Source organism: Delphinapterus leucas, chromosome 1 (genome assembly GCF_059928025.1).
Source record: "Delphinapterus leucas isolate spDelLeu-1000000601 "Yukka" chromosome 1, BTC_Dleu_Yukka2, whole genome shotgun sequence".
Taxonomy (NCBI): Eukaryota; Metazoa; Chordata; class Mammalia; order Artiodactyla; family Monodontidae; genus Delphinapterus; species Delphinapterus leucas.
In genome coordinates, this window is record NC_143129.1 from 93,232,706 (window position 1) to 93,246,996 (window position 14,291).

General features: G+C 39.5%; 1 non-coding gene and 1 pseudogene across 1 annotated transcript; one reads left to right on the forward strand and one right to left on the reverse strand.

Annotated features, from left to right (window-relative positions):
- Positions 1-4,063: 4,063 nt before the first annotated feature.
- On the reverse strand, positions 4,064-4,170 carry LOC115801890 (U6 spliceosomal RNA). The gene has a single exon (XR_004022248.2). It is a non-coding gene; the product is annotated as a U6 spliceosomal RNA (small nuclear RNA).
- Positions 4,171-11,351: 7,181 nt separating this feature from the next.
- Positions 11,352-13,825, forward strand: LOC111179888 (polyadenylate-binding protein 2 pseudogene; annotated as a pseudogene).
- The last annotated feature ends 466 nt before the right edge of the window (positions 13,826-14,291 follow it).

Sequence of the window (14,291 nt, forward strand, 5' to 3'; positions counted from 1 at the left end):
GAAGTGCTTTTTTGTCTTTCTTTAGTAGATTTCCAGTCTAAATGGATTATGAGCAAAGGACATATCCTATATATTTTCATTCCTCTGAAATTTTAGATATTTCTCTTGTAAACAATATATAGTTTAACGTTAAAAGAATTCAGTATGATAATTTGTCCTTTGACTAGTTAATATTGTTCATTTACATTCAATTTAATTACTTATAAATTAGAGTTTCTTTCTACCCTCTTATTTTGTTCTTTACATTTATCATATATGTTCACTCTTTTTTTTTCTTGACTTTGCTTTAATTGACTAAATATTATTTTATCATTATTATATTCTCTTGGAAGTTTTAAAATGTTATTTCTCCTCTTATGGTGCCTACCCTAGAAATTATAACATGTACACTTTACTTTTCAAAGTCTGAATTTAAAAAATATTTATCTACCTCCTAGATATACAATGAACATTTTAACCCCATTTATCCTCTTCTTGACTTCTTGTTGTCTAGTGTTTTAAATCTACCTCTTTTTCCACTGCAACAATACATTATTATAATTATTTTATATAGAATCAATAGTCATTTACATTTACCCACATATTTACTACTACTTTTTTCTCCTTGATTCTATTTGTATTTCAGACCTTCCATCTAGGATCACTTTCTTTATGCCTGAAATTTATCCTTTATAATTTTCTTTAATGAACACCTGCTGATGACAAATTCTCTTGACTTATTTCTCTAAGAATATTCTTATTTCAAACTCAGCACTTTGAAGTCCACTGTCTTTGGAGAGATTTACTACTGATCAATGGTCAATCTGTCATTTCTTCAGAAATAATCTTTCTTTGGCTTCTGTCAAGATTTTTCTGTCTTTGGTTTTCTTCAGTTTTCATATGATAGTCATGACTGTGGATTTATTTTTACTTATCCTTGAAATTAAATGGACCTTTTCAATCTATACATTGGAGCCTTTCATCAATTCTTAGATATATTCTCTTCAAATATTTCCTTTGGCTCATTTCTCTCTATTCCTTCCAGGACTAAAATCAAATGAACTCAAACTGTATTTTATGTATCTCTTGTCCTCTGTACATTTTCTATATTTATGCTGCATTCTCAATATATTTTTCTCTTCTATCTTCCTGGTCACATATGTTGTCTTTTGTTTGTATTCAATCTGTTACCACATACATCTGTTGAGGTTTTTAATTTCAGTTATTGCTTTTTTCATTTCTAGATGTTATTTGGTTCTTTTTAAAGTCTGTTTTTTTTATAGTTTCCTATTTCTGGTAGAAATTTTGATATTTGTGACTTACTTTTATAACATGGTAAACACAATTGATTTAAAACATGTGTCTGAAAAGTTCAACATCTGAACTCTGTCCCTGCTGACTCTGGTTTATGTTGGTTCTTGCTCATGTTATATTGTTGCTTTCTTTTTTGGCTCAGAAACTTTGATTACTTGCTAGCCATTGTCCTTGAAAAATTATTTTGGGACACTTCCTGAGGCATAAGATGGATTTTCCCTCCTCAATATAGGTTTTTGATTTACCTCTCTTAGGTCTCTGAGCATGTTTATTTGGGACAACTTCAAACCAAATTTAAGTTCTATGAGTCATTAGTCCACCTAGACCTTGCTTACCTAGTGTGCAACAACATGGGAGACTTGGTCTGCTGTTATAACCACACAAGTATGTTTCTTTTTGCTTTTCCTGTTCTTTTTCCTTTCCTACTTGGTTCAAAACCACAGCAGTCCATTCCACAATTAATCAGAGTTTGAAGGAAATATAGTGGGTCAACCTCTCTTTTGTTATGACTGAGGGTGTGGTTCAATATAAAGGTCTCCCACAAGACTTTTTCCCCACCCCCAAAATATCAAAATGCAAGTACTTGTAGCATTAGTTCATGCCTTTGGGCATAGGCAACTTTGGTGTTCTAATATTATACTTCTGTTTGCCCATTACTAGAACCACAACTTCTATGGTTGTTTTAAAATTCTTTATTTTTACTGGGCGTCATCATGCTATGTCTAGGCGTGAGTTTCTGTTTTCCCTAATGAAAATAATTCATTGGACTTCTTATTTATTAATTGTATTTTCATCATTTCTGGAATACTCTCAGCTGTTATCACTTCAAGTATTGTGTCTACCATGCTTTGTATCTCCTCTCTCTGGAACTCCAGTTACATTTACATTAGACTCTCTAATTCAGTCCTCATCATTTCTTAACTTCACTTTAATATTTTTCACTCTTTCTGTGTGATACTGTGTTCATTTGCTAGAGCTGCTGGAACAAATTACCGTAAATTTGGTGCCTTCAAACCACAGAAATTTATTCTCTCATGGTTCTGAAGGCTAGAAGTCCAAAATCAAGGTGTCTTCAGGGTTTGCTCCTTCTGGATGCTCTGGGGAAGAATCTGTTCCATGTCACTCTCTTACTTCTTGTGGTTGTTGGCAATTCTTGGTGTTCCTTGGCTTGTAGACCCATCACTCCATTCCCTGCCTCTGACTTTACATGGTCTTTCCTTATGGGTCTTCTCATCTGTATCTGTGTTTCAAATCTTCCTCTCCTTTCTCTTATAGAGACAACAGACATTAGATTTAGAGCCCACCCTAAATTTAGGATGAACTCATCTCAAGATTATTAACTTAATCACATCTGCAAAAACCCTATTTCTCAATAAGTTCATATTCATAGGTGCCAAGGGTTTTTTAAAAGATTTATTTATTATTTATTTATTAATTTATTTATTTTTGGCTGCATTGGGTCTTAGTTGCAGTGCATGGGATCTTCACTGAGGCATGCAGGATCTTTCATTGCAGCACATTGGCTTCTCTCTAGTTGTGGCGTGTGGGTTTTCTCTTCTCTAGTTGTGGTGCGCAGGCTCCAGGGTGCGTTGGCTCTGTAGTGGTGCACGGGTTCCAGAGCATGCGGGCTCTGTAGTTTGTGGCACACAGGCTCTCTAGTTGAGGTGTGCAAGCTCAGAGGTCGTGGCACGTGGGCTTAGTTGCCTCATGGAATGTGCGATCTTAGTTCCCTGACCAGGGATTGAACCCATGTCCCCTGCATTTTAAGGCATATTCTTTACCACTGAGCCACCAGGGAAGTCCCAGTGCCAAGGATTTGAACATATCTTTTTTGGGGACACAATTTAACACACTGCAGCTACATTCTGATTAATCTACTTGTATAAATCTTCCTGTTTATTAATCTATCTTTAGTTGAATCAAATCTGCTGTTAAATGTATTCATTTATCTTTTTAAATTTTCAATTATTAAATTTTCATTATTCAAAATGCTTAGTCTTTTAGATTCTTCTCTGCACATTTTGAAAACCAGTCCTTAATTTTTGTAAATATATGAAAACATGACTATCTATATTTTGTGTCAAGTTACTGCAATATCTGGAGTTTCATGCATCCTTTCCTATTTTGTTGTTTCTCTTGGTTAAGAGTGCCTTGTTTTCTCATATGTTTAGTGAATTTTGTCTGAGTAGTTCAATTTCATTGAAAATTTGCTTTTAAAAGTTCATGGAGACCTGGTATTATGTGGGTTCCTTCAGAAAGTGTGTGCATTTTGTTTCTGCCAGAGCTAAGGATAACATTTTATTTGGAACTACATTAAAATTTTAGTTTGAGAGTTTAAGAATGATTCAGACACTATAAATTTGCACCTTAAGTGCACATTTAATCTCACACCTTAAGCCAGATTATGAATTCAGTTTTTTAAGGCTGTTGCTTTCCTCTGCTAAACTGCCAAGTTTCAGACAGATTTTCATGTAATCTTTGGTGAAAGTGAGCAGTATTTCTAGTTCTCTCTTACACTAAGGTGAAACACTTTGGGGTCTTTGACTTAAAGGGGGAAAAATCTCTTCTTATACTCCCCATTTTGAGCAGATCACAAAATTTTCCTCCTGTACTCCATGTGCCATGAGACTACGAAAACTGATACCCAAGTTTACCTAGTTTAGCAAAGGCCCTCAAATTCCTTTTACCTATCTGGTTCACACCATCACTATATCCCTGGATTGAGAATTTCTTACTTTCTTTGCTGCTCAAAAGTGCTTTTTTTTTTTTTTTTAATATGGAATGCTTCACAAATTTGTGTATTATCCTTGTGCAGGGGCCAGGCTAATCTTCTCTGTATCATTCCAATTTTAGCATGTGTGCTGCCAAAGCAAGCATTCAACAGTGCTCTTAATAAAACATTTTAAAGTTTTTATCTAGCATCTTAGTTATTTAAAATAAGAAGTTTAGTCTAGTAATATTGTCTGTTGTCTTATCAGAAACAGAAATCCTCTTTTTCTTTTTTAATCAATTTGGATGATTTCTATTATTTTGGAAAATTATCTCCACCACCTACATTTAAAAAATTGATTGGCCTAATTTTTTTTTACCATATTCTCTCAAGGGCTGTAAAATTTTAACTATATCTGTGGTTATGGACCAATTTTTATTTATAGTTAATTTTTACATTTCCCCTCTCTTTTTCTAATGTGATCAGGTCAATATAATTAATATAGACAAATAGTTGATAAAAAAATGTGATAAGAACTATGGAATTTCTATGAGTGTGTTATGGAGGTAAACACAAGAGACATTTTGTCAAGATTTAAATAGGAATATGTATGTAAAGTTCTTAGCACACTGTCTCATACTTGATAAAACCTCAATAGATATTGATGCTGAAAGCTCAGCCTCTGTGCACCAGTGCCAAATCGAATCTTGGAGACAGAGTTTTGGTTGAAGTAGAAAAGAATAGCTTTATTGCTTTGCCAGGCAAAAGTGGACACAGTGAGCTCCTGCCCCAACAAATATGTGTTCCAACAGGGGAGGATTTGATGAGGAGTTTTATAGCAATGGTTCAAGGGTGAGGTTGCTGATAAGATTAGTGTGTATGCAGGGCCTCTACTCCTCTAATCTGATCTCAGGTAATCTTCTTGATGAGTTTCTCTGGTTCCTTTAATGTAGCCTCAGGAGGTCTTTCTCTGGTATGAAGAATAATGGCATGTTAAAGAGCTTAAAGACATTGTTATGTGCATCCCTTGAGGTGGAACCAGGACCATGCCTTAAGGCTGCACTATTGTTCCCTGGCTGCCCCTCCCTTGTCTTTGCATCCCTTCCTTTCCCAGGTTAGCAACTGTTGGAATCTGCCCTTTGGAACTCACGGAAGGTCATGGAGGCAGAGTCAAGAAACAGGAGACAGAAAGGCTTTTGTGCCCAGGAACCCCTCAGGGTTCTGCTCAATTTCAATATTAAACTTTACAGTATTAAGGAAAGCTTTTTTAGAGAAAGCAGAGGGTAAGAATTGTCCAGACAAATGGTATCAGTGGATGAGTGGGAAAAGTTTAGTACTGATAAAGCTTAGAGCAACTAAATAAATTTTAACACAACTAAAGCATAGAATAAAAGAGTGGTAATGGCAGAGGTTGAGGTTGAAGACCTAAGAGTAAAGCATATCATGTACAGCCTGGTAGGCATAATAAGGAATCTGGACTTTATTCTAAGAGAAACATAGTTATTGAAGGGTTTCAAGCAGGAAAGTCTCCTGATTTTTTTTAAGTATTTTTTTAATTGTGGTAAAAGTCACATAATATAAAACACATGATTTTAACCATATTTAACTGTACTGTTCAGTGACACTAAGTACATTCACATTGTTGTGCAAATCTCACCATCATTCATCTCCAGAATTTTTCAACTTCCTAAACTGAAACTTTGTCCTCATTAAACACTAAATCCCCATTCCCCCTCCCCAACCCACCTCTCACCCCTTGGCCCCTGACATCTTTCAATGTACTTTCTGACTCTATGAATTTGACTATTATAGGTACCTCGTATAAGTGGAATCAAACAGTATTTGTCTACACCTAGTGTATATTAGAATGCATTTTTAAGGTTACCTTAAAATATGTCTAACAAACAGATTGTATCTTCTTTTTCTTTTCCCCTGTGCTATATGGGAGGTTCTCATTAGTTATCTATTTTATACATAGTAGTGTATACATATCAATCCCAATCTCCAAATTTATCCCACCCCCCCCCACCCTTTCCTCCCTTGGTGTCCATAGGTTTGTTCTTTATGTCTCTGTCTCTATTTCTGCTTTGCAAATAGGTTCATCTTTACTATTTTTCTAAATTCCACATATATGTGTTAATACGATATTTGTTTTTCTCTTGCTGACTTACTTCACCCTGTATGACAGTATCTAGGTCCATCCATGTCTCTGCATATGGCACAATTTTATTCCTTTTTATGGCTGAAAAATATTCCATTGTATATATGTACCACAACTTCTTTATCCATTCCACTGTTGATGGATATTTAGGTTGCTTCCATGTCCTGGCAATTGTAAATAGAGCTGCAATGAATATTGGGGTGCATGCATCTTTTGGAATTATGGTTTTCTCTGGGTATACACCCAGGAGTGGGATTGCTGGGTCATATGGCAGTTCTATTTTTAGATTTTTAAGGAACCTCCATACTGTTCTCCATAGTGGCTGTATCAGTTTGCATTCCCACCAACAGTGTAAGAGGCTTCCCTTTCTCCACACCCTCTCCAGCACTTATTGTTTGTAGAATTTTTGATGATGGCCATTTTGACCGGTGTGAGGTGATACTTCATTGTAGTTGTGATTTGCATTTCTCTAATAATTAGTGATGTTGAGAATCTTTTCATGTGCCTCTTGGCCATCTGTATGTCTTCTTTGGAGAAATGTCTGTTTAGCACTTCCACACAATTTTTGATTGGGTTGTTTGTTTATTTGATATTGAGCTGCATGTGTTATTTGTATATTTTGGACATTAATCCCTTCACAGCTGCTTCGTTTGCATATACTTTCTCTCATTCTGAGGGTTGTTTTTTCATCTCATTTATGGTTTCCTTTGCTGTGCAAAAGATTTTAAGTTTCATTAGGTCCCATTTGTTTATTATTGTTTTTATTTTCATTATTCTAGGAGGTGGTCAAAAAGATCTTGTAATTTATGTCAAAGAATGTTCTGCCTATGTTTTCCTCTAAGAGTTCTGTAGTGTCTGGTCTTACCTTTATGTCTTTAATCCATTTTGGGTTTATTTTTGTGTATGGTGTTAGAGAGTGTCCTAATTTCATTCTTTTACATGTAGCTGTCCAGTTTTCCCAGCACCACTTATTGTAGAGGCTGTCTTTTCTCCACTGTATATTCCTGCCTCCTTTGTCAAAGATAAGGTAACCATATGTGCGTTGGTTTCTCTCTGGGCTTTCTATCCTGTTCCATTGATCTATATTTCTGTTTTTGTGCCAGTACCATACTGTCTTGATTACTGTAGCTTTGTATTATTGTCTTAAGTCGAGGAGTCTGATTCCTTCACCGCCATGTTTGTTTGTTTGTTTTGTTCTGTTTTGTGTTTTTCTCAAGATTGCTTTGGCTATTTGGGGTCTTTTGTGTTTCCATACAAATTGTAAAATTTTTTGTTCTGGTTCTGTGAAAAATACCATTGGTAATTTGATAGGGATTGCATTGAATCTGTAGACTGCTTTGGGTAATATAATCATTTTGACAAACTTGTTTCTTCCAATCTAAGAACATCGTATATCTCTCCATCTGTTTGTGTCATTTTTGATTTCTTTCAGCAGTATCTTATAGTTTTCTGCATACAGGTCTTTTGCCTCCTTAGGTAATTTTATTCCTAGCTATTTTACTCTTTTTGTTGCAATGGTAAATGGGATTGTTTCCTTGATTTATATTTCTGCTAATTCATTGCTAGTGTATAGGAATGCAAGAGATTTCTGTGCATTAATTTTGTATCCTGCAACTTAACCAAATTCATTGACTAGCATCAGTAGTTTTCGGTGGCATCATTAGGATTTTCTATGTATAGTATCATGTCATCTGCAAACAGTGACATTTTACTTCTTTTCCAATTTGTATTCCTTTTATTTCTTTTTCTTCTCTGTTTGCCATGGCTAGGGTTTCCAAAACTATGTTGAATAACAGTGTCAAGAGTGGACATACTTGTCTTGTTCCTGACCTTAGAGGAAATGCTTTCAATTTTTCACCATTGAGAATGATGTTTGCTGTGGGTTTGTTGTATATGGCCTTTATTATGTTGAGGTAGGTTCCCACTATGCCCACTTTCTGGTGAGTTTTTATCATAAATGGGTGTTGAATTTTGTCAAAAGTTTTTCTGCATCTATTGAGATTATCATATGGTTTTTATCCTTCAATTTGTTAATATGGTGTATACATTGTTTGATTTGCATATAGTGAAGAATCCTTGCATTCCTGGGATAAACCCTACTTGATCATGGTGTATGATCCTTTTAATGTGCTGCTGGATTCTGTTTGCTAGTATTTTGTTGAGGATTTTTGCATCTATATTCATCAGTGATATTGGTCTGTAATTTTCTTTTTTTGTAGTATCTTTGTCTGGTTTTGGTATCAGGGTGACGGTGGCCTCATAGTTTGAGTTTGGGAGTGTTCCTCCCTCTGCTATATTTTGGAAGAGTTTGAGAAGGATAGGTGCTAGGTCTTCTCTAAATGTTTGATAGAATTCTCCTGTGAAGCCATCTGTTCCTGGGCTTTTGTTTGCTGGAAGATTTTTAATCACAGTCTCAATTTCAGTGCTTGTGATTGGTCTGTTTATATTTTCTATTTCTTCCTGGTTCAGTCTTGGAAGTTTGTGTTTTTCTGTGAATTTTTCCATTTCTTCCAGGTTGTCCATTTTATTGGCATATAGTTGCTTGTAGTAATCTCTCATGAGCCTTTGTATTTCTGCAGTGTCAATTGTTACTTCTTTTTCATTTCTAATTCTATTTTTCTGAGTCTTCTCCCTTTTTTTTCTTGATGAGTCTTGTTAAAGGTTTATAAATTTTGTTTATCTTCTCAAAGAACCAGCTTTTAGTTTCATTGATCTTTGCTATTGCTTCCTTTGTTTCTATTTCATTTATTGCTGTTGCGGCCTCTCCCGTTGCGGAGCACAGGCTCCGGACGCGCAGGCTCAGCGGCCATGGCTCACGGGCCCAGCCGCTCCGCGGCATGTGGGATCTTCCCGGACCGGGGCACGAACCCGCGTCCCCTGCATCGGCAGGTGGACTCTCAACCACTGCGCCACCAGGGAAGCCCCTCTCTCCTAATTTTTATGATTTCTTTCCTTCTACTAACTTTGGGTTTTGTTTTTTCTTCTTTCTCTAGTTCCTTTAGGTGTAAGGTTAGATTGTTTATTTGAGATTTTTCTCATATCTTGAGGTAGCATTGTATTGCTATAGACTTCCCTCTTAGGACTGCTTTTGCTGCATCCCAGAGGTTTTGGATGGTTGTGGTTTTTTTGTCATTTGTCTCTAGGTATTTTTTGTTTCCTCTTTGATTTCTTCAGTGATCTCTTGGTTAGTTAGTAACGTATTGTTTAGCCTCCAAGTGTTTGTGTTTTTTAAGCATTTTTTCCTCCCTGTAATTGATTTCTAATCTCATAGCATTGTGGTCAGTAAAGATGCTTGATAAGATTTCAATTTTCTTAAATTTACTGAGGCTGGATTTGTGACCCAAGGTGTGATCTATCCTGGAGAATGGTCTGTGTGCACTTGAGAAGAAAGTGTAATCTGCTGTTTTTGGATGGAATGGCCCATAAATATCAATTAAATCTATCTGGTCTATTGTGTCATTTAAAGCTTGTGTTTCCTTATTCATATTCTGTTCAGATGATCTGTCCATTGGTGTAAGTGAGGTGTTAAAGTCCCCCACTATTATTGTGTTACTGTCAATCTCCTCTTTTATAGCTGCTAGCAGTTGCCTTATGTATTGAGGTGCTCCTATGTTGGGAGCATATATATTTAAAATTGCTATATTTTCTTCTTGGATTGATCCCTTGATCATTATGTAGTGTCCTTCTTTGTCTCTTGTAATAGTCTTTATTTTAAAGCCTCTTTTGCCTGATATGAGTATTGTTACTCCAGCTTTCTTTTGATTTCTATTTGCATGGAATATCTTTTTCCATCCCTTCACTTTCAGTCTGTATGTGTCCTTAGGTCTGAAGTGGGACTCTTGTACACAGCATATATACAGGTCCTGTGTTTGTATCCATTCAGGGAGTCTGTGTCTTTTGGTTGGAGCATTTAATCCATTCACATTTAAGGTAATTATCAATATGTATGTTCCTAGTACAATTTTCCTAATTGTTTTGGGTTTGTTTTTGTAAGTCCTTTTCTTCTCTTGTGTTTCCCACTTAGAGAAGATCCTTTAGCATTTGTTGTATAGCTAGTTTTGTGGTGCTGAATTCTCTTAGCTTTTGCTTGTCTATAAAGCTTTTTATTTCTCTGTCGAATCTGAATGAGATCCTTGCTGGGTAGAGTAATCTTGGTTGTAGTTTCTTCCCTTTCATCACTTTAAATACATCCTGCCACTCTATTCTGGACTGAAGAATTTCTGCTGAAAAATCAGTTGATAACCTTATGGGGTTTCTCTTGTCTGTTATTTGTTGCTTTTCCCTTGCTGCTTTTAATATTTCTTTGAATTTAATTTTTGTTAGTTTGATTAATCGGTGTCTCGACATGTTTCTCCCTGGATTTATCCTGTGTGGGATTCTCTACCCTTCCTGGACTTGGGTGGCTATTTCCTTTCCTATGTTAAGGAAGTTTTCGAATATAATCTCTTCAAGTATTTTCTCAGGTCTTTTCTCTCTTTCTTCTTCTTCTGGGACCCCTATAATTTGAATGTTGGTGCATTTAATGTTGTTGCAGAAGTCTCTGTGACTGTCCTCATTTCTTTTCATTCTTTTTTCTTTTTTCTGCTCCTAGACAGTTATTTCCACCATTCTGTCTTCCAGCTCACTCATTCATTCTTCTCTCTCAATTATTCTGCTATTCATTCCCTCTAGTGTATTTTTCATTTCAATTATTGTGTTGTTCATCACTGATTGTTTGTTCTTTAGTTCTTCTAGGTCCTTGTTAAACATTTCTTGTATTTTCTAGACCCATGCCTCCATTCTATATCTGAGATTTTGGATCATGTTTACTATCATTACTCTGAATTCTTTTTCAAGTAAATTGCCTATTTCCTCTTCATTTATTTGGTCTTGCAGGCTTTTGCCTTGCTCCTCTATCTGTAACATATTTCTCTGTCATCTCATTTTTATTGTTGGGTGGGGTTATGTTCCTGTCTTGCTGCTTGTTTGGCTTGTGGCATCCAACACTGGAGTTTGCAGGCAGTTGGGTGGAGCTGGGTCTTGGTGCCAAGGTGAGGATCTCTGTGAGAGCTCACAGAGATTAATGTTCCCTGGTGTCTGAAGTTCTCTGTTAGTTCAATGCTGCCACCACAGGGGCTCAGGCTCAACCTCCAGCCTGGAAACTAAGATCCCACAAGCCATGAGGTGCAGCAAAAAGAAACAAAAAAAGACAACAAGCAAAAAAGAGCAGAACAATAACAAAGAATAAAAAATAAAATAAAATTAGAAAAATAAAAAATATATTAGGAAAAATAAAAATAAAAATGAAACAACAAAACACAGCAGCCAAAAAATTTTTTTTAACTTTAGGGTGATGGTGGTGGTGGTGGCGGTGGCAGCAGCAGTGGAGGCTGCGGGCGGTTGGGACTCTGGGCTGGAGCGGTGGCACCATCTTGTGCCCGGGGCTGGTGGGGAGGCCAGGGAGGGGGTCCCGGGGGGCACAGGGTACTACGGGAACGGCTTGAAGTCTGAGGAACTGGAGCCTGAGGATCTGCTGCTGGAGCCTGAGCCAGAGCCCAAGCCCGAAGAGGAGCCGCCCTGGCCCCATGCCCCCCTGGGAGCTCCGGGCCCTGGGCCTGGCTCGGGAGCCCCCAGCAGCCAGGAGGAGGAGAAGCCGGGACTGGTCGAGGGTGACTTGAGGGATGGCGCCATTGAGGACCCAGAGCTGGAAGTGATCAAGGCTTGAGTCAGGGAGATGGAGGAAGAAACTGAGAAGCTAAAGGAGCTACAGAACGAGGTAGAGAAGCAGATGAATATGAGTCTACCTGCAGACAATGCTGGCCCAGTGATCATGTCCACTGAGGAGAAGATGGAGGCTGATTCCCGTTCCATCTATGTTGGCAATGTGGACTATGGTGCAACAGCAGAAGAGCTGGAAGCACACTTTCATGGCTGTGGTTCAGTCAACTGTGTTACTATACTATGTGACAAATTTAGTGGCCATCCCAAAGGGTTTGCATATATAGAGTTCTCAGACAAAGAGTCAGTGAGGACTTCCTTGGCCTTAGATGAGTCCCTATTTAGAGGAAGACAAATCAAGGTGATCCCAAAACAAACCAACAGACCAGGCATCAGCACAACAGACCGGGGTTTCCCACGAGCCTGATACCGTGCCCGGACCACCAACTACAGCAGTTCCCGCTCTCGATTCTGCAGTGGTTTTAACAGCAGGCCCTGGGGTCATGTCTACAGGGGCAGGGCTAGAGTGACATCATGGTATTCCCCTTACTAAAAAAAGTGTGTATTAGGAGGAGAGAGAGGAAAAAAAGAGAAAAGAAGGGAAAAAAAAGAATTAAGAAAAAAAAGAAAAGCAGAAGATGACCTTGATAGAAAAAAAAATAAAAAAAAAAAAGATGGGGCTTCCCTGGTGGCACAGTGGTTGAGAGTCTGCCTGCTGATGCAGGGGACACAGGTTCGTGCCCTGGTCCGGGAGGATCCCACATGCCGTGGAGCGGCTGGGCCCGTGAGCCATGGCCGCTGAGCCTGCGCATCCGGAGCCTGTGCTCCACAATAGGAGAGGCCACAACAGTGAGAGGCCTGCGTACCGCAAAAAAAAAAAAAAAAATACTGTGGAAGGGGGGAGAATCCCATAACTCTAACTGCTGAGGAGGGACCTGCTTTGGGGAGTAAGGGAAGGCCCAGGGAGTGGGGCAGGGGGCTGCTCATTCACTCTGGGGATTCGCCATGGACACGTCTCAACCACACAAGCTGCTCCCCCTGTTTCCCTGTCCCCCTTTGCCCCCTTGCGGGCTGCTCAAGGGTAGGTGGGCATGGGTGGTAGGAGGTGTTTTTTTTACCCAGGGCTCTGGAAGGACACCAAACTCTTCTGCTTGTTACCTTCCCTCCATCTTCCCCCTAGCTTTCATAGTCCCCTCCTGCCTGTTCCTGTCCTGCCAGGTCTACCACCCACCTCACCCCTCTTTTCTGGCTCCCTGCCCCTCCAGATTGCCTGGTGATCTATTTTGTTTCCTTTTGTGTTTCTTTTTCTGTTTTGAGTGTCTGTCTTTCTTTGCAGGATTCTGTAGCCAGAGGATCTCCTATCCGCTCCCAGCGGCTCCAGTGTAATTTCCCCTTTCCCCTGGGGAAATGCACTACCTTGTTTTGGGGGGTTTTGGGGGTTTTTTTGTTTTGCTGTGTTTTCCTTTGCCTTTTTTTCCCTTTTGTTTGGAGGGAATGGGAGGAAGTGGGGACATGGAGGTGGGAGGTGGATTTTGGCTTTTTTTTAGCTCATTTCCAGGGGGTGGGAGTTTTTTTTAGTATGTGTCATGAATAAAGTTGGTTTTGAAAAAAAAGTTTTTTTTAATTAAAAAATTAAAATTCCCTGGTGCGTCTGCTATCAGTTTCATTGCCCCCACAGTGAGCTACATCCAACCCCCCTCCAACACCTTTAGGTAGCTATCTGTACCCTCTGTGTCAGCCCCACCTCTGCATGTGTTTCTTTCACCAGTGTCTGCTCCTGAAGCTGACCCAGAGCACATGTGCTCATGCAAGCCAGCTTGGGGGCAGGTTTCCATGGGTGTGTCCACAGGGGCCATCATGGCTTGAGGAGGCTTTGGAGAATGGTGGTGCTCGACCTGCCTGGACCCTCACAGCCCTAGGAGGGGCTTTGTCGGGGGCGGCACGTGGGCCACCAGGACCTGCGCAGCCTTTGTAGGCTTTGTGGGGGACAGTCCTCAGGTCCACCAGGACCCAAGAAGCCCCCAGAAGTCCTGGGGGGTGTTGTACTTGGGTCCATTGGGACCTGAGAAGCCAGAGGAGGCCTCAGCAGGGGCAGGGCTCAGGCATGGGACCTATATGGCCTGAAGAGATCTCCATGAGGTTAGGGCTCAGGCCCAGCACCCTAGCAGGCTTGCTGGGGCCTCAGTGGTGGGGGGAAACCCTGGTTTGAGGGGTGGTTGAGTCTGCTTAGGTGTGTGCCCCTGCCACTGCCCAAGGAGACCAGGCTGGTGGGCAGAGAAGTGTGTTGCAATGGTGGCCTTGCCCTCTGTGCATCACTCAACAATTGCGCTCCACTTTCCTGGTGGCCTGGGCCTCCTCCACCAACCTTCCTGGCTGTGGAACACTTCCCCCCTGCCACCCCAGGTCATCTCCCCACCTCCCACAGTGGTC